The 25500-nt window shown below is 41.6% G+C and overlaps 1 protein-coding gene across 1 annotated transcript in view; it reads left to right on the top strand.

The window, feature by feature from the left end:
• Positions 1 to 6522: 6522 nt before the first annotated feature.
• LOC123576945 (dynamin binding protein) overlaps positions 6523 to 25500 on the top strand; it is a 114725-nt gene continuing 95747 nt past the window's right edge. The window contains exon 1 of the mRNA XM_045438549.1: positions 6523 to 6652. The gene's annotated coding sequence lies outside the window, so the exon portion shown is untranslated. The remainder of the gene's footprint in view (positions 6653 to 25500) is intronic.

Raw genomic sequence — 25500 nt, 5'->3', positions numbered from 1 at the left:
ATTTGTGAACCAGTAGTTTAATGATGGGGCCTTAGTGGCTCAAATAACTAAAAATTTATAAGCGGAGTTTTCAGGCACAGCTGGATCCAGGTACCTGAATTATGTGGTCTGGACTTTTTCTCCACTTCTTGATTTCATTCTCTTTGGTGGTGACTTCATTCTCACATGAGCTCTCCCCATGAGGGGACCAGATGACCAAGCAGTCGCTTCAAGCTTCTGTTCTACCAGTCTAGCAACAGACTATTGATTCTTGGGCCTGACTCTCAATAGCACAAATCGGTTTATGTGCCTGTCTCTATGTGCCAAACAGCGACACTGATTGGTCAGTCTCGGGTCATATGCCCAACTCCTGGAAGGCAGGGGAAGGTTAAGGGTGGCTTATAGTATAGTTGACCTTTGAACAGCATGAGGGTTAGGGGCGTTGACCCCCACCCCCGTGCAGTTGAAAATCATGTATAACTTTTGACTTCCCCAAAGCTTGACTACTAATAGCTTGCTGTTGGCCAGAAGCCTTATCAATCAACTAGTCACATTATGACATAATAGTCATAGTCAGTTAACACATGTTGTTATATGTTTGTATGTTATATGTACTACAAACTGTATTCTTACAATAAAATCAGCCAGAGGAAAGAAAATGTTATTAAGAAAACCATAAGGAAGAGAAAACACATTTACAGTACTGTACTGTATTTATCAAAAACAATCTGCATATAAGTGAAACTATGCAGTTTAAACGCATGCTGTTCAAGTGTCAAAAGTAAACGAGAGTTGGTTCCAATTTTTTTTAATCAAAAATTGTTATCAAATACAGAAGAATCAATGGTTATAGACAAAAACAACAAAAGAGCATTACAACTTTGTTAAATTCAAGCAACATTTCAATTTTGCTCTGACTCTTAAGTGAATTCATTCATTCCATAAACATTTATGAAGTATACCTATGTGCCAGGCACTTTGACAGGCAACAAGGATACAAAGATAAATTCATAGTCCCTGCCTTCAATGAACTCACCATCTGTAGAGAGAATGAGGGGCTGATGCTTTATAATAGTATGTGAAGCAGTCGAGATCAGCCCTATCAAAGGCCAGAGAATCATAATCCATGTTGTCCTTCAGTCCCCTGCTTTGATTGGCGAAGGTCGACCTGACTTAGTACAGTATGAAGTCAGATGACTCTTTCCTATGAAACAGTGTACACTAATTCAAACAGATAATTATCATGGAGGAGTTGGGAGTGTGGGAGAATGTGAACTTGACCACAGCACAACAAGAAACAGCAATGTGGCCCAGCTGCTTAAATGGGCAATGCCTTCCCAGACTGTGCTAGAGACAGCACAGCCTCACATCAGAAGAGCACAGTCCCACCTGGCCCCACAGGTGTCAAGCTTCCTCTGGAGTGTGGTAAATAGTTCCAGGCACATTTTCAGGGAAGACATTGAAGGTCACAACATCACTAAGCCTCATGGACCCACCAGGATAAAATATTGCCAAGGGAAGACAAACATGGCCAATTCAGAGGACAGGTGTGAAATCAGTTGAGTGGGAAGCCCACATTGCACAATGGAAAGACTTAGATACTGGCAGAGAGTGGTTTGAATCCTAGCTTTGTCCTTTACAAGCTCCATTTTCTTGGGCAAGTCAGGTTATTTCCCAAGGCATGGGTAAAGAATCATGAGTAGTACTCAAGATGTTCTTCAGGATAATTCAGGCGGCACAGGAGCCAACTGTGGGTGATGCTCTGACCCAATAATCAGTTGGCGAAAAATTGCTTAGTGAAAAAGTTGTTCTCTGATCGGTTTCTTTAGATCCTTCTGAATACATCAAGCTGAAAGTTTCTGTTTGGTCCTAACTTTCTAACACAGGTTAGTTTCATTTTTTAACGAATGCGGAGTGGCCTCCAGCTCAGAATTAGAATTTACTAACACTGTATTTTATTTCCACTGTATGTATTTTAAGGATTATCTCCTATGAATTACAGTCCATACTGGTTTTGCATTTATGGGAAGGGTACAAAGTCTCCCTTAAAAAACAAAGTAAGTAAATTTAAATAAAAATATTAAACAAAAAAATAGAAACATGGTATAGGAATGATGAAAGTGTGGGAAGCAGTAGGCAAACTACTTAACTTCCAGAGCCTCAGTGCCTCATTGACAAGCTAAGGATGACAAAACTCCCTGGCTGGGTTGTTGTCAATCTGTGCCGGGAAAAAACAATCAATATTACTTGGAAAAGGCAAAGATGAGCTTGTTTATTTTGCTTCATTAATGTAGACAACCAGGAAAAGAAAATAAAGATGATTTGTAAATTTACAAAATATTTTGTAAAAATTATTGATTCTATTCAAATGGGGAATCCATTTTTGGGGGTAATATTTTTCTGACCAACAGATGAAAAAAAAAAAAGATAATGGCCTTTTTTTTTCCCCAAAATCTTTTTAATGTTTATTTTTGAGAGAGACAGAGTGTAAGTGGCAGAGGGGCAGAGAGAGAGAGGGAGACACAGGATCCAAAGCAGGCTCCAGGCTTCAAGCTGTTAGCACAGAGCCCGACATAGGGCTTGAACTCAAGAACTGTGAGATCATGACCCAAGCCGAAGTCGGACACTTAACCAACTGAGCCACACAGAGGCCCCTGTATGGTAAGCTCTTAACTGAAGGCCAGGCCTCAATAAACATTTACTATAAAATTATCTTCAGTTTTTCAGCTTCGCCTTTCTTCCCACTATCTTCTTCCTGATCCCCAGATACCTTCTTTCTTGTCTTCTCAGGAAAATAGTAAAAGATAGGGTAATATCACTTAGATATACCTTGATGGATACACGAAAGAATGAGGTTTTTTTTCAAAGTATTACCTCAACTAGGCATTTGCATTTTAAGGCAGATTTGTTTACCCTGTTTGATTTTTATTTCTAATTATGAAGAATTCCTTATTCCTCATTAAACCAATTTCAAGCTTCTGTAAATAGAGAAGAGAAGGAGATCATAGGGAATACTATATTAATGTATAAAAAGGGCCCTGAAGATAAACACAATACCATCTTTTCTTAGAACTCAGAGGCTTCCTTCCTCTTCTAGGAAGAACAAACCAGGGATTGGCTTTAGTCTTGCCATCTGGGGTCTATGCCTAAATGGAACCAGATTGCCGCTGAGGTCTTCTTATAGGAGTTGGCCTTGCACTAGCACTAGATAAATGCCCTCCCTCCAGAATTGTCCCAACTCCTCCCTTGCCCAAGAGAGCATACTTCGTCTGCCCTTTCCTTCTTCCTCCATCCAACCTGAATCCTCTCCTTTCTGTCCCGGTACATTCTGGCACCATTTTGGTGAATAGTTAGTAATATTTCCAAGTGATGTCTTCCTTCTCTAACATCTTAGAATGCAAGCCTATGCCTTATATATTCTATCACTAAGATATCGAACCACGTCTTTAATAATAGAGATAGGAATATATTCTCTGCACTTCTCCCCCCACTTTTTTTTTTTTTTTTTTTTTAGAGCTGGACCCCTGGCTATTCAAAGACTAACAGATGACTCCCACCTTGAGCAAAGCCAATTTAGTTTAGTTTCAGCAACTTGCTACTCTCATCAACTTGCCATCACTAGCAGCAGGTTGTGGCTGTGACATGATACATTCCAGAGGGAAGTCAGGGGGAGTTGGCTTTGATTTGGGGCCAATCCATGCCACACTGTTAGTGAGGCAGTCTATCATAACCGTGATGGACACTTCAGGTGCAATATGTCCTGACAGGTTGAATTTAGGTTCAGACCTCAGAGATCAAAAAACGACACAACTAAACAGTTTTGATCAATGGGATTAACCAAAACGCAATTGAACCATTCCCTGTTTTGGCTTATTGAGGATTTTCCAGGAAAAAAGCCAGTCAAGCTTTTTCACTTTAACATTACACATCTGGATATTGTCATTATTGCTAACAGAGAAGTTCCACATACATTTATCTCCATTGATCCTTTTCATTCTAGTCTCTTAAAATTTAGGGTATTTTATAATGCGTCAATAGGGTGACTGAAAATGAAATTTGCATTCTTTACCAAGACCCACCAGGCCCAGGATGATCTTCACCCCGTCTGTTTTCAGTTTTACGTCATAATACTTGCTCTCTTGCTCACACTGGCTTCTTTTCTGATTCTGAAACTCATCAAGTTGCTTTCCACTTCATGGACTTTGCACCTTCCATTTCTCCTTCTTGAAAGTCACTTCCTCAGCTCTTAAATATTTATCTGATTCTTTCTCATCTTTTAGGTCTCAAGCGAATGGTTACATCCCCAGGGACTTCCCTGACCATTACTATATTCAAAGAAGCTTCCCACCACTTACCTAGGCCCTTATCAGGCCAGATATTCATCTAAACCACAGAACACAGAGATTATTTTCCCAGTTCCCTCAAAGACTGTATATAATTTGTACCATTCCAGTTGCACAAAAGTGAATTCACTGTATACAGTGGATGCTTAGGGCACTCGGACTTCATTCTCTGTGATCTAATCTATCTTATCCTTTGGTTTATTTCCTTCACTGCACTCATCACATCCTGTTACTGTTTGGTGTATCATTGGTTTATTTATGTATTGTTTGTCACCATACACTAGAATGTGAGCTTCATGAGGGCAGGAGGCTTGGTCTGTCTTAGGCTAAATCCCAAACATATAGCACAATGTTTATGGCATCGCAAATGTATAATAAATCTTTGCTGATGAGTGAGAAAATATTATTTTGCCTTTAATGATTTACAATCTTTGCCATGCCCTAGGGCAATGATTCTTAAACTCTAGTGTACTCAGTAAGGAAACTTCCTCCAAAGATTCAGATTCAGTGATCAGAGCATTCTAAAATTGACTGTTTAAGGTAAAAGAAAAAAATCATGTTGGATTGGGTGTATGTTAAGACATTCAAAATTGTCTTTTTAAAATGAAATGCTTGATTTCTATTTCATCTTGATTTCATATGACATTAGAAACATTACAAAAGTACATCCGGGAAACACAAAATTGTGGTTAGTTGAATAGTGACAATATTTTCAAAAATAAAGGTACAAATTTGCAATGTTAATTACTTATTCTTAGGAAGAAAAGTCACTGTTTCACAGACAAATGAAGTGTTTGTTAACAATTTTGTCAAAACCCAGAACACTGATATTTTAGCAGAGAGTTTTCTGCCCACAATGTTCATATGCATCAAAAAAAGCAAAGGAGAATAGTATGGTAGTTCCTCAAAAAGAAAGAAAGAAAGAAGGAAAGAAAGAAAGAAAGAAAGAAAGAAAGAAAGAAACACAGAATTACTATGTGATCCAGCAGTTCTATTTCTGTGTATAGCCTCACAAGAACTGAAGTCAGCGTTTCAGACAGATATTTGTACACCCGTGTTCATAGCAGCAGGATCGACAACAGTCAAAAAGCAAACGGATGGAGTTAAGTCGCTGACAGATGAATGGATAAACAGAAAGTTGTATACACACACAATGCAGTATTATTCTGACACTCACTACAACCAGGATGACCCTCGAAGACACTATACTAAGTGCAATAAGCTAGTCACAAAAGGAAATACTGTAGGATTCCACTAATGTGGGGTGTGTGGTAGTCAAATTCAGAGACAGAAAGTGACAGTTGGGTGGAGAGAAACGAGTTAGTGTTTAATGAACATGGTTTCAGTTCGGGGACATGAAAAGGCTGTGGGGATGGATGGTGGCGAAGGTCGCACGACAGTGTTGAATGTCCTTCATGCCATAGAATCGTGCACTTAAAAATGGTGAAAATGGCAAGTTGTATGTTACGTGTGTTTTACCACAAGGAAAGGGGAAAGGAAAGCCCACGAACGTTTTGAAATAGAGGTTTCTCTGTTGTGCGTACACAGTGACAGACTTGTTGAATTCTTCCGGATCTCCTAGGTGGATCCAGAAACGGAAGGCACACAAATTCAAGCGACAGGCCAGCAGTGGGACTCTGTGGCCTTTACCACACAAAGGGAATCCTGCGAGGATTCGCGAACAAGTTAAAAGCGGTCTCTCAGCCCCGCCCAGTCCTTACATCGTGTTACTCCTCGCTTTTAAATTCTCGGAGTTGTCCTGAGAGACTTTCCTCAGGGGAAAAATGGGACAGAAAGAGGCGCGCGTCAACCTTGTGTAACGTGATAAAGGAAACTGCCTCGGGGCGGCAAAGAGGACGCCACCACAGGCAGGAACCGAACGGGCCTTCCCTCAGTGGCATTTCGCCTCTTTTCCAGGCTGAAGGGCCGGGTGGGGTGAGGGACTCGCTCTGAGCCGGAGCCGCACGCGGCCTGGGAGGCGGCGGGCGCCCTGGCCGCGCCGGCGCGTGCCTCAGTTTCCCCGGCCAGAGGCCTTCGGAGCGCCGCCCCCTCTGACGCCGCAGGGCGGACGGGCGGGCCGGCAGGGGGCGCGAGCGCGGGGCGGGCTCCCGGAGGTGGGCGCGCGGGGACCGAGGCGCCCCAGGGCCGCGCGGCCGAGAGAGGCGGAAGCCGGGGCGGGAGGCGGGGAGGCGGGAGGCGGGGCGGCGGCGCTGAGTCACACCGGATCGGCCCGCCCGCCGCTTCCAGGGGCGGAGGTGACAGCGGCCCGGGACGGGCGGCCGCAGCCAGCTGCCCGCCGCGCCGAGGGACCGCTGGGCGGCGGAGAGCAGGTCAGGGCCGGGCGGGGAGCACGAGTCGCTGACCCGGGGCGGCGGGCGGAGGGGACCCGAACCCCGAGGGACGCGCCGCGCGGTCCGGCCTGCGCCACCCCTTTCCCCGAGGCGGCCGCTGCCGTGGCCGGGAGCCCCCCGGGGGACGGGGGTGGGGGGCGCCGGCCCTCCTCGGAGCCCGGGTCGGGTCCCGCCCTGTGAGGTCCCGGCGAGTGGCAGAGGCTGGGCGGCCGGCAGTCAAGGGGATGCGGCCGTGGGCTCGTTAAACGGTGTCAAGCCCGGGGCTCTTTTCACTGCACCGCCCTGCCACTCGGGCAATGAGGCGGAATTTGAGAGCTGGGAAAGAATTCGGCATTAGCCCAGCCCCCTGATTTTACAGATGAAGAAATCTTCTGGCTTGCTCAGAGTCCCATCCAGTCGGTATGGGAGTCCGTGATTCTGTGTCAGGGAGGCAGGGAGGGATGATTTCCGAGGCAAGAGTAAGACCTGTTTGGCTAGAGATGCATGTTTGGTTATGCTGGAGTTTTGCTGTTACCCGCGCACACCTGCATTCCTGCCACAGGTCCTGACGTCCACCGGGCATCAGTTTCTCAAAGCGCTTAACCTTGAAAAGGGTGACGGTGCTGTCAGTTGCGTAAAGGAATATTGGGGTTACAGACTGGTCAGGTCTGCTGCACATTAGGTGCTGTGGAGAATGCTTGGGGTGTAGAGTTCGTTTTTAAGTGCAAAAAAAGAAAAAAACCCCCACCCCGCTTTAAATGCAACCTCATTATCCTTTATTTTCATCAGGCAATAATGAATGGCTCTCCCAACGTGATTCTGTTATATTGGTAACTTGCCTACTTTACAGTAATTTGCGGATCTTGTGTTGAAACACTTTCTTTACCTAATTAGTGATGCTGTGGTATGTGGCAAGCCAGTGGCAGGCTTAATGTTTAGGGTTTGAGCATAGTTTAGCTCCAGTTGTTTGAAATAGCTGAGTTCCATGGGGGAGAGTAGCACTGATTAACCCCTAGTTGCATTTGGCAGACGAAGTCCCTGGCACCGGACAGGTGTGCGTTCTCAGTTAGTGCTGTGTTGATGACCCTCACAACAGGAATAGATTCCAGGTGATGAGTAAGTTAGTTTATCCCTCCCCACCTGTGTTTCTCTAAATTATTGAATTAAAGGATCTCTAGCCCGTTTCCATCTCCTGACTTTATGTGTTAATTTGGAAACTGCCACTCATTGTGACAACACAGAGTTTTCATAAAACAAGTCACTTTATCAGCATTGGCCTACAGAAGTGAAAAGTGATTTTTCTTTTTCTTTTTTTTTTTTTTTTTCCTGGGTGCTTCATTTATTTGATATGAACAGGTTTCCGTTTTGAATGATTTCAATAGGTGTCAAGCCAAATTAAACATGCCTACTTTAAGACAATTTTTTTTCTGTCCTGCTTTTTATTTTTTATTAAAAAAAATTTTTTTTTTTTTACCGTTTATTTATTTTTGAGACAGGGAGAGACAGAGCATGAACGGGGGAGGGTCAGAGAGAGAGGGAGACACAGAATCTGAAACAGGCTCCAGGCTCCTAGCGGTCAGCACAGAGCCCGACGCGGGGCTTGAACTCACGGAGTGCGAGATCATGACCTGAGCCGAAGTCAGACGCTTAACCGACTGAGCCACCCAGGCGCCCCTCTGTCCTGCTTTTTAATTGGAAGATATATAATCAAACAAAGAAAGGTCCTTAAAGAAATCTGAAATAAATAACAGTATGATACCATCAGTTTCTTAGAAATAATGTACAACCTGTGATTACTTTTTTAATCTCAGCAGTGCCAAGTGCCATACGTAATAACCTCTCAGCCATAGTGCAGTTCATAGAAATCAATCATATCAATCAAATGAAAAGGAGATTCAACACACAGATCTGAATGGAATTGCTTAAAATAAAAGCATCAAGCGTTTAAAAATTACAGATACTTCGGTGTTCACTGACGTTCAGAGACTGGAATGGGGTGCTTTGTGAGAACAGCTAAAATCTGACCTGGGAGTGGGGTGTATGCGGTGCACAGATAACTTTTGCAATAAACTGAGAACATTCTGCCTCAGGAAATGTGATAAGATGTCATTTCTGTAGTGGTCCTATTGTGTGTATTTTCGGCTGAGATATAATAATCTTTATAGACAATCTGTCCAAATATGTACAAGTTCTTTATTTTGCCTTGTGGCCCTAAAGCAGAGCCTTTCCCACTTCTCGTTTCCTTTTTTTCTGGCTCCTTCTGAGTGGCCCTCTTTCCCACAGAGACCCTTTCCCGTTCCTCTTTCATCCACATTGCAGTTCAGAGCCTCCTTCAAGCATTGCTTGAACTTACACCACTTCTCCCCTTAAAGAATATGACAAATCCTAATTCTTGAGTCACCATGTAGAATCTCCTACACACTAAGGGTGGGCGTTCATTTTTAGAACATAGTGCAAGACTCCTTGAGACTCTGGTTCTGAAAAAAGGGTTCAGTGGACTGCGTTTACGTTTTTATCTCCTGTGTACTTGGAGGCTGCAGTCGAGGAAGCCTTGAGAGCCAGCAAACTCACTTATCTCTGCCTCAGAAGGAAATCCTTTCTCGTAGGATGCATGGTGAATCTTCAAATGTCTTATTGCCCTCAACCTTGCCACTTTACAGGATTGGGCTAAAATTAGCAAAAAGCTATTTTTCAAATTTGGGATACTTCAGTGATGTTTCAAATTGCAGATCATTTTTACATTGTGAGGATTTTTTTTAAATGATAAAAACAACTACAGTGGAATGCAGATGGAAACTTGCATGCCTGTTCCCAGTATAAGGCTTGAACTATTCTCTAGGTTTATTATCCTGTTTCTGAAGTCAGTTTATTACCTACAACATAGCATTGTTAATGGAATTATCTGCTTTGACATTCTCAACTGGGATTGGTTTTTAGCTAAAGTGTCCTGAACATTCATTCAGAATACTTATGAAAAGTTTCACAACAACCGTCAAATTAATATTAAATAATTTCTTATGCTCAGCTTAGGAAGACATCTGGATAAACTAATTTTCAAGATTGGATAATGTAGTCTTGTTGGTCAGGTGTTAATGATGAGATTTCAGGGGCATCTGGCTGGCTCAGTTGGTAGAGCATGTGACTCTTGATCTCAGGGTTGTGAGTTCAAGTCCCACATTGGGCATAGAGCTTACTTAAAAAAATTATGAGATATTAGTCTCTCACCTGGAAAGGCAGAAACCTAAAGTAGCAGCATCACAGAACAGCTCTATAGTAAAAGGGCCCTTAAACCAAAGGTGTTAACTTTTGGTTGGGTGCTTTATCCTTGATGCTATAAAAGTCAGCCACAGGAGATAAAATAAACATAGAGTAGCTAAAATGTATTATTTCATTTTTAGATTTTAGGGCTTTCTAACTTGAAGGATGTAACCACCGAAACTGAGGCAGCATGGTGGAGCAAATAGGGCATTACACTGGGGGTCTCAAGTCTGAACTCCTGGATTTTGGTTCTGATTTGTTGATTCATTCACTACATGTTCATTGAGCACCCCTGTCCACCAGGCACTGTTCTAGGTGCTGGGGATACAGCTGTGAATGAAACAAAGCCCTGTTGACATGCCATAGAATTCTAGTGGAGTGGAGGCAGACAGATAAAAATGTGAATGGATAGACTGTCACGTGGTCGTAGTGCTATGGAGAACTTGAAAGAGGTGTAAGTGGGAAAGCATAAGTCTAGGGGTGAGAGGGTGGGCAGGAGGCCTCTGCTAAGATCACTTTTGATCTAGGACTTGAAGGAATTGCGAGGGTGAGGGGGGGGGGGACAGAGGGATGAGCAAGTTCCAGGCCCCGATGCTGCACATGTTTGGCATACGTGAGGGATGGCGAGGCGTAGCGGCCACGCAGTGCCAAAGTGGGTTTGGGAAAAGCGGCAGCAGATGAGAGGTGGTGGAGTGGGAAGGGGCACATCAGTGTAGGCCATTGTAAGGATTTTGGCCTTGACTCTGAGTGAGGGGGAAGAAGCCAGTAGAGGGTTTTGAACAGAGTTGCTCATGATGACTTAAGTTTGACAGGCTCCCTCTGACTGCTGGGTGAGAACAAAATGGGGACAGGGCAGAGTCAGGAAGGCCTTCCTTTTCATGCTAGCTGTGTGACCCTAAACCGTAACCCTTCTCAGGGCCTTAGTTTCCTCATCTGTAGAATAACCAGGTCCTTTCTAGCTCTAGAATTTTAAGATTCTAGGTAGCGTGTAATATTTCTCTGGGGAGGCTAGGGGATTGCCTACAACGGGGTTCTAAAAGTAAATAGCTTCAAATGACCTGAAAACTTGATTCTGACCCGCCTTTAGCTGAATCACTCCAAATCAAGAGGTAATCAGGTCTTTTCGGTCAGGTTGTCAGGTCATGAGAACAAAAACACTGCTTCGTGAATAATCTCTGCTGATCCCTTTAGTACTCTGCTGATCCCTGAATTTTCTCTTCCTGCTTGAAAAAGGATGAAGAGCTGTTACTCATCAACAGAGCTGGCAAGCCAAGTAGCTTTTGTTGTTAGGAAAGTTGGAAACTTTGGGGAAGGAAACAATTCTAATTTTATATTTATCATAGGTCATTGAATTCTTTTTTAACATGCAAGGAGTCTGAAAGATTTCTTTTGCTTTTAACTCCCTTATCCCCTTCCCATTCCCCGTATGTATCGTAGGTACTTGTTCTAATGCACATGTGTTTCTTTTTGTCCATATAGGATCTTGCAAAGTGGTGATGTTTGTTTTATATGTATTTCAATTTATAATGTTGCATTTCATTTCGCTTCTTTTTTTCTCTAAGTACTGTTTTGAAGATCCATCTGTTTCTATGTGCACGTCTAATTCTTTGTTCTTGACTGACGTCTTACACTCCATGCTGTGTGCTCAAACCACAATTTTACTTATCTGCTGTCTGTGTGATAGATACTCAGGTTATCCCTACTCCCTAAGATATATATACTACTGCCATGAGCATCTTCATACCTGTCTGCTTATACAGCTGTGAGTATATATTCAGAAAGGTAATGGGCTTGCATATAATGAATTTGATTAAATAGTGCCAGATTCCTCTCCACAGTGGCGGCCCCAGTCTCTCTTCTGCCAGAAGTGTTGGAGGGTTCCTTTACCCTCACATCCCAACAGTGCTAAGCTTTATCCAGCTGTACATCTTTTCTAATCTTGTAAATACAAAGTGACCTCTTATCATTTTAATTTGTGTTTCTTTGGTTACTAAGGATTTTGAACATCTCTTATATATAATAGCTTCTTCTATAAATTGCCTATTCATATCTTTGCCCATTTTCTATTGGAGTTGCTATCTGCATTGTTCACGTTTAGACTTTGCAGATGTCTTCTCCTTGGTCAGCTGTTAATTTTGCCTTTGTTGTCCTTTGATCAGGAAACATTCTGGGGCAGTTGGGTGGCTCAGTTGGTTAAGTGTCCAACTTAGGCTCAGGTCATGATCTCATGCTCTGTGAATTCAAGCCCCGTGTCGGGCTCTGTGCTGACAGCACTGTCTTTTTCTGTCTCCTCTCTCTGCGCTCCCCCATTCATGCTCTTTGTCTCTGTCTCTCTCTCTCTCAGAAATGAACAAATGTTAAAAAAAATTTTTTTTAAAGAAACATTCTTAATTCTGATGTAATCAAAGAAATTCTTTGACATGTTTAATACTTGTGGAGTTTTAAGAAGTCCATTTCAGTAGCTATTTCTGTAACTCATCGAGAGCCCTCATTGCATGTGATGTTAGATAGGGATCCAGTCCTCTTACACTTCATTTAATGAGGCAGTATTTCCAATAATATCTCCAAGAACATCCATGCTTTCCTCCATTGAGTTGTGGTACCCTGTCTCTCATCAGTGGTTTCCATGGATACAACTGGTCTCTCAGCCTCTCTTCTGTTCCATTAGTTTGCCAGTTATTGCTCTATGTTTTATTGCAATGATTTTGTAGTAAGTTCTCATGACTGGCAAGTGTCCTGTGTCTGTTCTTCATTTTTAAGTTTAATTAGCTATTCTTGGACCATTATTTTCCCATATAAAATTTGGAATTAAGTTTATAAGTTCCTCAAACATTTTATTTTTAAGAAATTTTTATTGGGATTACATTGAATTTATAAATTATTTCAGAGAGGTTTGACATCTTTTTGATATTAACTCATTTCCTCCAAGAGCATGTAATTTGTCTCTCCATTTATTCAGCTTTTTTTAAAAAAAGAATTTTGTTTTATTTGGAAATAATTTAAAGCTAACAGAACAGTTCTAAGGTTAGTACAAAGAGCTCCTGTATATTCCTTACCTAGATGTACCAAAAGTTAGCATTTTGCCATATTTGCTTTATTACTCCCTCTGCTGTATTTCTATGCATGTTTTTTTTCCTGACCCATTTGAGTTAGTTGCCTTTTTATCCCTAAATACTTCATCAACTCATTTTTAAATCCTTTATTAGAAATTAAAATTTTTCTCCATAAAAGTCTAGGGGGGCATTTTTGGTTAAACTAATTTCTAAATACTTCCTAGTTTTTGTTGCTATTGTGAATCATGTCTCTATTATTATTTTCTATTTGGCTATGGGTAGTTTAAGAGAAATGGTGTTGATTATTGTATGATCTTGTATCTGACAGCCTTTCTTCCCCATCTCACACAAATAGCTGATTTCTGGGTTCTGCCCCCCCCCACCCCCTGCCATAGTTAATCACATTCTTTGAAAATAATGATAGTTGTTTTTTAATGTTTTTTTATTTTTGAGAGAGAGAGAGCACGTGCATGCAAGAGAGAGTGGGGGAGGGGCAGAGAGAGCTGGAAACAGAGAATATGAAGTGGGCTCCATGCTGACAGCAGAGAACCCGACGTAGGGCTTGAACTCACAAACCACTAGATCATGACCTGAGCTGAAATCAAGAGTTGGCCACTTAACCAACTGAGCCACTAGGTGCTCTGAAAATAATGATAGTTTTATTGCTTCTTTCCCATCCTTATACTTTATATTCCTGCATTGGCTGGAACTTCTAGGACTATGTCAAAATAGTTGCTATGCTAGTGGTGTCTTTGTCTTGTTTTCAGTCTTTAAGAGAGTGAGTCTAAAGCTTTTCCATTTCATATACTATTTGCTTTAGGTTTCAGACTTTTTTTTTTCCTTTTAGAGAGAGTGCATGAGCTGGGGTGAGGGGTAGAGGGAGAGAGAGAGAGAGAGAGAGAGAGACTGAGAATCTCAGCAGGCTCCATGCTTGTTGTAGAACCTGACATGGGGCTCAATCTCACAACCCTGGAATCATGACCTGAGCTGAAATCAAGAGTTGGATCTTCACCAGGCACCCCTGGTTTTAGATGTACCTGTGTCAAGTTAGGGTGTTCTCCTCTAGTCCTAGTTTATTGAACATTTTCATCATAAATGAGCATTAAGCCTTATCAGCTACTTTTTCAGGATTTGTCTCCAGAGAGCTAAGACAGCATCGGGAAGGTGCGTACCCAGATTCTAGGCCTATGCTAAGGTTAAGTTTTAAGCAAAAGAAGAGGAATAAGAGTCTTCAGTACTTCTGAGCCCTACTTATATAAATTTATGGTAAACATTTCATGTTTCTAATATAAGCTTATTTCACCATTAGATCAGCCTTTCCTCCTGTTAAGAGTCAGAATTTAAATAGCTGGTGTGAAGAATGGGAAAAAGAGCCATATTCAGCATCACAGCTGGGGCCGTCAGCATGATTGTATATAGAAGACCTGTAAAATTATAGTTTGCTTACTCTGTGGATCCGTCTCTACTCCAGGTATAAATCTTATCCAAGTATATCTCACAGGCTATTGAGATACTTTAGCTCTTCAGCAACCGTAACTCCTGGGGGGTTGGGCAGTTGATTGTCATGGCCATCTCTTTTGGTATATGGTTGGGTTTTTTTTTTAAGTAGCTATTTTTTCCCAATTATAAAAACTATACATCTTCATTGTAGAACATTTGCAGAAATATAGAAAAGCAATTCTTTTGTCCTGACTTTTAGCACCAACTTGGAAAAATGTTGGTTATTTCTCTCTCTCTGGCCTTTTTTGGGGGGAGGGGCAGAAGGAGGGGACGTGTTTGTGGAGGAGGAGAATGCACTTAAATTTGGGCTATATATAACTGTATCCCCCTTCCTCTTTCAAGGTTAGGCCGTCAACTCTTGTTGCTTTGATTGATCCTCTGAAAAAAGGCAAAAAGATAGGAGTAACTTATGGGGTGAAGTAAATGCATGCTGGTTACTTAGAAATTCTGAACAGGCTATGCCTGGGGGAGCCATTGTGCACAGAGAGCCCAGTCTCACTCTCCGAATATGGGGCAGTTGAAGCCCAAATGCTAATAGACCGAAGACTAGCTTGGCGCAGGAGAAGGGGAGAAGTCTGTCTGATGTCACTTTGCTTTGGTTCATTTAGGACTTTCCTTCTTTAGGCCATTTTCGGAAAAGAAAAATATGGAGAATATAGTTGTAATTTATCTTCTTTTGACTCTGAAATAAACCCAATACAGCTGTCTTGTTTCCCTCATCACCTGCTATGTGCTGAGTGGTGAGGGAGTGGTAATAAATAGCAGGAAGTGAGAATTTCTAGGTTAACTCAGCTGGAAGATTCCACATCCAACTGCCCTCCCCTTCTTACTCCCCATCCCTTTGTCTACTATTTTTTGGTTTTGTTTTTCATTTTGTCCTACCTAACACCTGTCACTTCCTAAAATGCTGTCTGCCTTCCCCATCCCTCAAGGAGGAAGTCCTTCAATGGCAGGGATCTTCTTTTGTTCACTGATAAATCCCAGGCAGGTGGCCGGCACATAGTGTGCTCTCAACAAATGGAAGCCATAAAATGAATCAGTCTGTAAAGAGGCAGCTCTGTGATACACAGCAAGGAAATCTAAGGGAGGGGTGAGGAAAGAAAGTCCTCTCGGCCTCCTTTAAATACATGGGTCCAATAAGCCAGTAGAATCCCCGTTTCCTCCTTGACCTTGCGTACATAACCTTCAACCAGCCACAGAGCTAATTTTTCTACCCTGTTTCAGCAGTTCCTGTGGAGTGTAGGGTTTCTGAGAGTGGAGTGTGGGTGTCCGTGTTGCTGACAAGCACATGGTGGGAGGAGGGCCCCGGAGAGAATAATCAGTGCTGACGTTCTAGCCATGGGTTGTGGGCCGGGCACACACTCTGCATTGTTTTCATGAGGTGATTCTCTTAGGATAAATGATCTGCCCCATCAGCAGGAAAAGTTGCAATGGATGTGTCGGCCTGTGCTGAACTCCCCAGCCTCACGCCCCATGTCCTCCCACTTTCTAGTTTATTCTGCCCTCCCATCCCCAGGAACGCAGAAACCTTTTGGCGTTTCTGCCATTTCTGGATCCAGTTCAGGATTGTCATGATGAACACTCATGTCACATATACCTGGTTACTTTATTATAAAGCGAGACCTCAGATTATATTGGTGGTAGCACAATATAGGGCGCTAAAAAAAAAGTTGCCGCAAATGCATCACAGTGTTGCCCTGGAGGCCAGTGTCACAGACCCAGTTTGTCTTGTACAGACCATTTTCTGACTCATTGTCCTGAAATACTGCTTTTGCTTATTACTCTAGTGTTCAATACTTGTTACCCACTGTTCCCCCCAATAAATCTTAAACCACTGCCTGGCCCTCAAGTCTGATCCAAATCTATATATATATATTTACTTTTATGTCACCATTTTCTACTCTCATCATTCATCAGCTTTCTTTTCTACAGCAATAATGATAGCAATAAGTATACTATTAATTATAATTATGGGCGTGCCTGGGTGGCTCAGTCAGTTAAATGTCCAACCAAAGTTGGAGATCAGGTCGTGATCTCATGGTTCGTGAGTTCAGACCCCACAGTAGGCTGTCTGCTGTCAGTGCAGAGCATGCTTCTGATCCTCTGTTTCCCTCTCTCTCTCTCTGCCTCTCCTCCCCACATTCTCCCTCTCTCTGTCTCTCAAAACTAAACATTAAAAAAATATAATTGTGAATATTTCATCTTTTATTTTACTGGGTTTCACTAACAGTCTGAATTCAAATGAAAGGGAAGGAATATAAAACAGCAATACTAATATCATAATGGCAGCTAATATTTTAGCCAGTCACCATACTAAAAAATATATCCTCATTTAATCTTTACAATGGTTTTATAAGAAGGTGCCAGTGTAATCGTCATCATACATATGGAGAAACTAAGGTACAGATTGGTTGAGAGGGGCACCTGGCTGGCTCAGTCGGTAGGGCATGTGACTCTTAATGTGAAGGCCTTGAGTTCAAGCCCCACATTGGGTGTGGAGCCTACTTAAAGAAAAAAAAAATTGGTCGAGAAACTTGCCCTGAAGTTATACTGCTTTTAAGTGGTAGAGCTAGAATCTCAGACCCGTATCTATCTCCAAAGCCCATGTTCTTTTTTTTTTTTTTTTAATGTTATTTATTTTTGAGAAAGACAGAGCACTACTGGGGGAGGGGCAGAGAGAGAGACACACAGAATCCGAAGCAGGCTTCAGGCTCTGAGCTGTCGGCACAGAGCCCAATGCGGGGCTCGAACCCATGAACCGCAAGATCATGACCTGAGATGAAGTCGGAGGCTTCACCGACTGAGCCACCCAACCCAAAGCCCATGCTCTTAACCAGCATGCCATATGTAGTAGGCCTCAGGTAAGCAGGTAACTGAAGACAAGAAGTGACACACAATCTCAGGGTTATTGAGGACTGTCCTTTTCTCACGCATGCCATGTTATTTATTCACCAGTGCTCTGGGTTGTGGAGAGCACGGGAGGATTTTTCCTGGAGCCTGAACCCTCTGCGGGGGCTCCTCTCCAGATCCTGCACCAACTGCTGCAGACGGAGCAGGTGGCACCTCAGAAAGGATGGGCTCCGAAACTTCCCATCTGGGTAGCGTGCTTTGGCTTTTCAACCTTTCTCCTCAGGAAGTATTTAAGATTTGCAAAAATGAGGGGCGCCTGGGTGGCTCAGAAGACACAGAGACTGCTTCGGATTCTGTGTCTTCCTCTCTCTGCCCCTCCCCTGCTCACACTCTGTCTCTCTCTCCTTCAAAAATAAATAAACATTAAAAAAATAAATTAAAATTCCTCATTTGTTTCAATTTTTTAAACAATTGACTTGTTTGAATCAGGAACCAAGAAATGGGCACATACTGCATTTAACGAATGTGTTTCTTAGGTGGTTTTTAACTGATAAGTCCTCCTTACTTTTTCACTTTAATTTTTTAGTTACAGTTTATTTTATTGAAGAAACTGGGCTTTTATCTTCTAGTTTCCCACATTCTGGATTTTTAAAATGGTTTTTGACTTAACTTTATTGACCTAATGTGAGTTAAGTTACCCTTTCAATCTGTCAGTCACTACAGGAGGTTCCAAGTTATTCAGCTTCCAGAAATAGAAAGGATTCACTGGCCCACATACTGCTTTGTCTGGCCCAAAGGTAATTTCTGAGGAGTCTTCCAAAACATCCCAGGTGACAGAGAACGATGTTATCAACAGACTCTCCATGTTTCAAAACATTTAGCCTCAGAAAGAATTTTATAACTTCTAATTGGCAAGGCATTTCTGTGTTCCCTAGAGTTAGTGGAGAGAACAGCGAAGGCAGTGAGTAGTCTGCTTTTCTTCTTTTAGACAGTGTTTGTTGCTTTAAGGATTTCTGGGGCTCAGTGCCAGAACCTCCTTGGGATATTATTGTCTTACAGTTTAGATCTGCTTATCAGGAAACAGAATCCCCTAAGGGTCAGGTAGGAGGAGAATGAGTTTACATTAAAACCAGACGTTGGTTAGCGGCTGTTGGGGTCCTGTATTCTCGGGCAGCTAGCGGGACTGTGGCATATACTAGTATATACATTTTCCAAAACCATAGTTTTCATTACTTCTTGCTGCTGCCGCCTAGGTGTCGTTGGTGTTGTTTAGTAATTATGAAAGCTGGACCACTGTAGACATGAAGAAGTCCAGTTTTGTCTCATTTTTCTTGTAGACTTGCTGCCTTGAGCTGCTAGTCACCTGCGATAGTTCTGTAGGGCAGTGAGTCAGTATTAAAGTACAAGGAATGAATATCGTGGAAGTACGAAGCGGTGCTTGGATTTATGTATTCACTGACTTGAAGATTGTAAGAATACAGTATCTCAGTGTCAATATTTTCATCTGGTTTCAAAGCCAAATGGTTAATAAGCCAAGGCTAAAAATCTTAAACACAGAACGAGAAAGGCATGTAAGCAATTTAAGTATTTTAAGTAACTTCACTATAAGGCTACCTGCTTATTTTAAGAGGTGTGCTTTCAGGCATTGATAATAAAGGAATGAATCTCTGTGCTTTTACCAGAATGTTCAGACTCTATTACACTCTGTAGGTGCAAGTTAGGCTTGGTCTTTTTTCTCTTCTGGTGACTCTGAAAACTAACAAAGTAAAGCATATTTATTATTCACAATTAAAGTGTTAATCAGAGCGATTTGATAGTTTACTGATTGTTGTTCCTTGCGGTGGTCAAGTAGCAATAAAAATAAGCACCTCACATTCACATCTGATCGCAGATGGCAACAACACATACATGAGATCATGTGTTTGAAAAGCAAGCTGTAGATTATTAGATTGTAATAATGTGTGTTGTAAAACTGTAGTGCCTTGCAGAGTGCTGCCAGCATTTTAGTGAGGCTAGAGTTTAGGGTATATGGGCGGTGGAGCGTGTCTGGAAATGAGGCTGAACTTGTGAGCGGGGACCAGGTCACAAAGAGCTTTGTACAGTCTGCAGAGGAGTTTTAGATACTTCCACAAGTGATGATTGGGAATCCCTCGTGGAACTTCAAGCAGCAGAGACTGATAGTTTTGTGTTTAAAAAGATAATCCTAGTCACAGTGTGGAAACTAGAACAGAAGGAGACGAGACTGGTAGGGAACCAGTTAGGAAGATGTCACAGTAGTCCCAAAGGAAAGGTGGTGAGAGTCTAAAGTAGGGCAATGGCAATCTCAAACTTGTACATTTCAGCCCCAAAGAGCAATTTTTAAATAATTTTTTAATGCTTATTTATATATTTTGAGAGAGAGGAAGAGAGAGAATCCCAAGCAGGCTCTGCAATGTCAGCGTGGAGCACGAACGGTGAGATCACAACCTGAGCCAGAATCAAGAGCCGGTTGCTCAACCAGGTGCCCCCCAAAGAGCAATTTTTAAAAGGTTGATGTATTTGAAGGATTTAGTGTCAGTGATGCCTCTAGAAGTTCAGGATTTTTTTTAGAAGAGTAAATAAATTAATTTCACATCCCTCTTCTATCCCTGGAAGGCATTTGGCAAAGGTTTGCTTGGACCCATATGCAGGGATCTCGTTCATAAACTGCTGCCAAATCCTTGTGGGTCTGTTGTGAACACACAGCTCATTTACAGCTTAGAGTAGAGGGGGTGTCAGTTGCTTTGTCCTTGTGACCAGTAACCACAGAATCACATTGTTCCCCCTTCTCAAAAAGATTGTAGCAATTTTGGGCAGTGAGCCCTCCCGCCCCGCCCCCCCCCCCCCCCAAGTTGCTGCCTCCTCTGTATTTTTCATGTTACAATCAGTTTGAGTGATGATGATGGTTCTCTTACTCCTCCTCCTCCTTCATTATCATCATCATCCTGCTCATAGCTGACATTTACAAAATCTATGAGTACATACTATTTGCCAGGAAGTGTATTCAATGTTTTATCTGCACGATTAAACTTAATCCTCCTAACACCCTATAAAATAAATTACTATTATTATCTTCAGTTTACTGATGAGGAAACTAAGGTTCAGAGTTCTTTAAGTAACTTGCCCCACGTACATAGCTTGACAAATGGTGGAACCAGAAATCGAACATAATTCTCTTTAATTTTAGAGTCTGAGCTCTTAACTGTTATGATGTGGTTACTACTTAATACAAGTTAGTATGATTTCTCTTTTTAAATTTGCTCTTTTTTGTAGCTCTGCCCAGTAAGGTCCATGTAATCAAACACAGTTTGTTTACCCTCCATCTGCAGTTCATAGCAGGTATAAAATACAAATATAGAACATTTTTAAGACATGAAGCACAGGAAAAACTGTGGGGGAAAGTGGTGTATGGGCAGAGTAGGGAAGCTATTTAAATTTCTAGCCTTTTTCAAGGCAGAATATTCATATATGCCTTCACTATTTTGCTTCAAGTATAGCAATTTTGGAAATAGGAAAGACAATTGTAAAAATCAAGATAACAATTCAGAAACTATAAAATTCACCCTCTTAAAGTGTATGATTGAATATGTTTTTTTCGAGTGTATTCATAAATTATGCAACCATAACCACTATCTAATCCAAGAACATTTGCTTCACCCTAAAAAAGAAATTCTGTACTCGTTAGCAGTCATCCCCCATTTCTTCCTGCGGAGACACTTATTTTCAACCCTACAATATACCAAAACATATCCCAAAGCTATGAAAAAGATTTTGAGAAGAATATTTATCCATGATCCCCTTCTCTTTAACACAGATAATAATAATAATAATAGCAGCCAACATCTGTATAATGGTTACTATGTGTAAGGTACTATTCTAAGTGCTTTACGTATTAACTCATTTCAATTTCACTATGACCCTACGAGGCAAGTTCTATTATTATATCCATTTTACAGATGAGGAGATTAAGGCACAGGGAAGTTGAGTAACTCACCTTAAATCATATAATTCTAATAGGGGATGGAGATAGGATATAAATCTGGGCAGTCTGTGGGGCACCTGGGTGGCTCAGTCGGTTAAGCGGCCGACTTCGACTCAGGTCATGATCTCGCGGTCTGTGAGTTCGAGCCCTGCATCGGGCTCTGTGCTGACAGCTCAGAGCCTGGAGCCTGTTTCAGATTCTGTGTCTCCCTCTCTCTGACCCTCCCCCGTTCATGCTCTGTCTCTCTCTGTCTCAAAAATAAATAAACGTTAAAAAAAAAAAAAAGTTTAAAGATAAATAAATAAATAAATCTGGGCAGTCTGACTTTGTAGTCTGTGCTCTTAATTATTACATATGTTTTAATGGGATCATATCTACATTTGAAAATGACAAGAGGACCTTGAGAACGTTATGCTGAATGAAACCAGTCACAAAAGACCACATATTGTATGATTCCATTTATATGAAATGTCCAGAAGAGGCATATCTATACAGAGTATCTATAGAATAGCAATTTACAGAGTGTAAATTACTGGTTGCCTAGGGCTGGAGGTGGGGTGGAGAGGGTGAGAAGACTGTTGGTGGGAAATAGGAAGTGACTGCTAATGAGTATGGAGTTTCTTTTTAAGATAATGAAGATGGGGGCTCCTGGGTGGCTCAGTTGGTTGAGCATCTGACTCTTGATTTTGGCTCAGGTCGTGATCCCAGCGTTGGGGGATCGAGTCCTGCATCAGGATCCGCCCTGAGCGTGGAGCCTCCCTAGGATATTCTGTCTGTCTGTCTCTCTTTCTTTCTCTCTCTCTCTCTCTCTCCCTCCCTCCTTCTCCCCCCCCCCCGCCCCTCTCCCCCGCTCACACTTACTTAGTCTCTTTCTAAAAAAAAAAAAAAAAAATAGAGTGTACTAAAATTGATAACAGTGAAGGTTGCAACTCTGGGAATATACTAGAATCCACACTTTAAGTGGATGAATTATATATATGTGAATTACAACTTAATAAACCTGTTTCTTAAAAAAAAATATGAAGAGAAACAACCAGAATTATTTTTCTTAGACTACTTTGTCTTCATCTAAAAAAATTTATATGTACATACACACACATCGCCTTTTTCTCTTTTATTTGGGGATACTCAGTCACTTGCAACCAATTCTGATTCTAAGCACTCTGCTTGCCTACTCAGACATTCCAGATGCTTCCAAGTACCTAAAAGCCCAACCTCCTTAACCTGGAAGTGAGGCCTGTGAGATCCCATAGAGCTCTGTGGGAAAGAATAGCATGATTATCGGGAATGTGACTATATATATATTTTTTTTATTAAATATAATTTATTGTCAGATTGGTTTCCATACAAAACCCAGTGCTCATCCCAACAGGTGCCCCCCTCAATACCCATCACCCACTTTCCCCTCTCCCCCACCCCCCATCAACCCTCGGTTTGTTCTCAGTATTTAAGAGTCTCTTAGGGGTGTCTGGGTGATTCAGTTGGTTAAGCGACTGACTTCGGCTCAGGTCATGATCTCTCAGTTTGTGAGTTCAAGCCCCGCATCGGGCTCTGTGCTGACAGCTCAGAGCCTGGAGCCTACTTCAGATTCTGTCTCCCCCTCTCTCTACCCCTCCCCCGCTCACACTCTGTGTCTCTCTGTCTCTCAATAATAAACGTTAAAAAAAATTAAAAAAAAAAAAAAAAGAGTCTCTTGTGGTTTGCCTCCCTCCCTCTCCCACCTGGTCTTCTGTTAAGTTTCTCAGGATCCACATAGGAGTGAAAACATATGGTATCTGTCTTTCTTTGCCTGACTTATTTCACTTAGCATAATACCCACCAGTTCCATCCATGTTGCTACAAATGACCAGATTTCATTCTTTCTCATTGCCAAGTAGTATTCCATTGTATATATAAACCATATCTGCTTTATTCATTTGTCAGTTGATGGACATTTAGGCTCTTTCCATAATTTGGCTATTGTTGAAAGTGCTGCTATAAACATTGGGGTACAAGTGCCCCTATGCATCAGTACTCCTATATCCCTTGGGTAAATTCCTAGCAGTGGTATTGCTGGGTCATAGGGTAGATCTATTTTTAATTTTTTGAGGAACCTCCACACTGTTTTCCAGAGCGGCCGCACCAGTTTGCATTCCCACCAACAGTGCAAGAAGCTTCCCGTTTCTCCATATCCTTGCCAGCATCTATAGTCTCCTGATTTGTTCATTTTAGCCACTCTGACCTGCGTGAGGTAGTATCTCATTGTGGTTTTGATTTGTATTTCCCTGATGAGGAGCGATGTTGAGCATCTTTTCATGTACCTGTTGGCCATCTGGATGTCTTCTTTAGAAAAGTGTCCATTCATGTCTTTTGCCCATTTCTTCACTAGATTGTTTTTCAGGTGTGGAGTTTGGTCAGTTCTTTATAGATTTTGGATACTAGCCCTTTATCCAGTATGTCATTTGCAAATATCTTTTCCCATTCCGTCAGTTGCCTTTTAATTTTGTTGATTGATTCCTTTGCAGTGCAGAAGCTTTTTATCTTCATGAGGTCCCAGTAGTTCATTTTTGCTTTTAATTCCCTTGCCTTTGGAGATGTGTCATGTAAGAACTTACTGTTGCTGAGGTCAAAGAGGTTTTTTTCCTGCTTTCTCCTCTAGGGTTTTGATGGTTTTCTGTCTCATATTCAGGTCCTTCATCCATTTTGAGTTTATTTTTGTGAATGTTGTAAGAAAGTGGTCTAGTTTCATTCTTCTGCATGTTGCTCTCCAGTTCTCCCAGCACCATTTGTTAAAGAGACTGTCTTTTTTTCCACTGGAGACTCTTTCCTGCTTTGTCAAAGGTTAGTTGGCCATACAGTTGTGGATCCAATTCTGGGGTCTCTATTCCATTGGTCTATGTGTCTGTTTTTGTGCCAATACCATACTGTCTTAATTATTACAGCTTTATAGTAGAGGCTGAAGTCTGAGATTGTGATGCCTCCCACTTTGGTTTTCTTCTTCAATATTACTTTGGCTATTCGGGGTCTTTTGTGGTTCCATACAAATCTTAGGATTGCTTGTTCTAGCTTTGAGAAGAATGTTCTTGCAAATTGATTGGGATTGCATTGAATGTGTAGATTGCTTTGGGTAGTATTGACATTTTAACAATATTTATTCTTCTAATCCATGAGCATGGAATGTTTTTCTATTTCTTTGTATCTTTTTCAATTTCCTTCATAAGCTTTCTATAGTTTTGAGCATACAGATCTTTCACATCTTTGGTTAGGTTTATTCCTAGGTATTTTATGATTCTTGGTGCAATTGTGAATGGGATTAGATTCCTTATTTCTCTATCTTTTGCTTCATTATTGGTGTATAAAAATGCAAACGATTTCTGTATATTGATTTTGTACCCTGCAACTTTGCTGAATTCATGTATCAGTTCTAGCAGACTTTTGGTGGAGTCTGTCAGCTTTTCGATGTAGAGTATCATGTAATGACTATATATTTTGATATAGAACTTAAAACAGTTTAGTGTGTTATATCATCCATTCTGCAAATATTTATGGAGGGCCTTCTGTGTACCAGGCAGTGCTCTAGGTGCTTGATTTATATCAATGAATAAAATAGACACAAGATTCTTTGCCCTGTAGAGTGTAGAGGAGATAAGGTCTAATCCTATAGGCTTCATAGAGGAGGTATTATTTAAGTTGGGTCATAAAAGATACCAGGATTTTATCTAGATGATAAAAGTTAAGTGTGTTTGATGGAAGAGTGAGGTGCCCAGCCGGTCCAGTCAAAACATCTAGTATCTATATTGTGTCCTTTTTTTATGTTTTTAATTTAATTTTTTTTTTTTTTTTTTTTTTTGGCTGTGCCACAAATAATTTTAAAGTCTCAGTGGTTTATACCAACAGCCATTTACTTTCATTCTCCATGGGTCTCTGGCTACAGTTTGGCTAATCTAGGCTGGACCAGGTAGAATTCAAAAGGCTTTCATTTGGGTTCAAGTCTCTTTCCCCTTGTCTTCCCTCTGGGGCCCTGTCTGAAGAGGCAGTAACTTCCCAGGGCATGCTCTTCTCTTGGTGGGTATTAGAGCACAAGGGGACAGACCAAATCGTACAATATGGTGTAAAGCTTCTGCTCATATTCTCTACATTGGCACTCTCAAAGCAAGTCACGTGGCCAGTCCAACAAAAATGTGACAGGCAACTATACTCTGCCCACA

This window comes from Leopardus geoffroyi, chromosome D2 (genome assembly GCF_018350155.1).
Source record: "Leopardus geoffroyi isolate Oge1 chromosome D2, O.geoffroyi_Oge1_pat1.0, whole genome shotgun sequence".
NCBI classification, from domain to species: domain Eukaryota; kingdom Metazoa; phylum Chordata; class Mammalia; order Carnivora; family Felidae; genus Leopardus; species Leopardus geoffroyi.
Note: the sequence above shows the minus strand (reverse complement) of the source record. Positions and strands in the feature narration are given on the sequence as shown.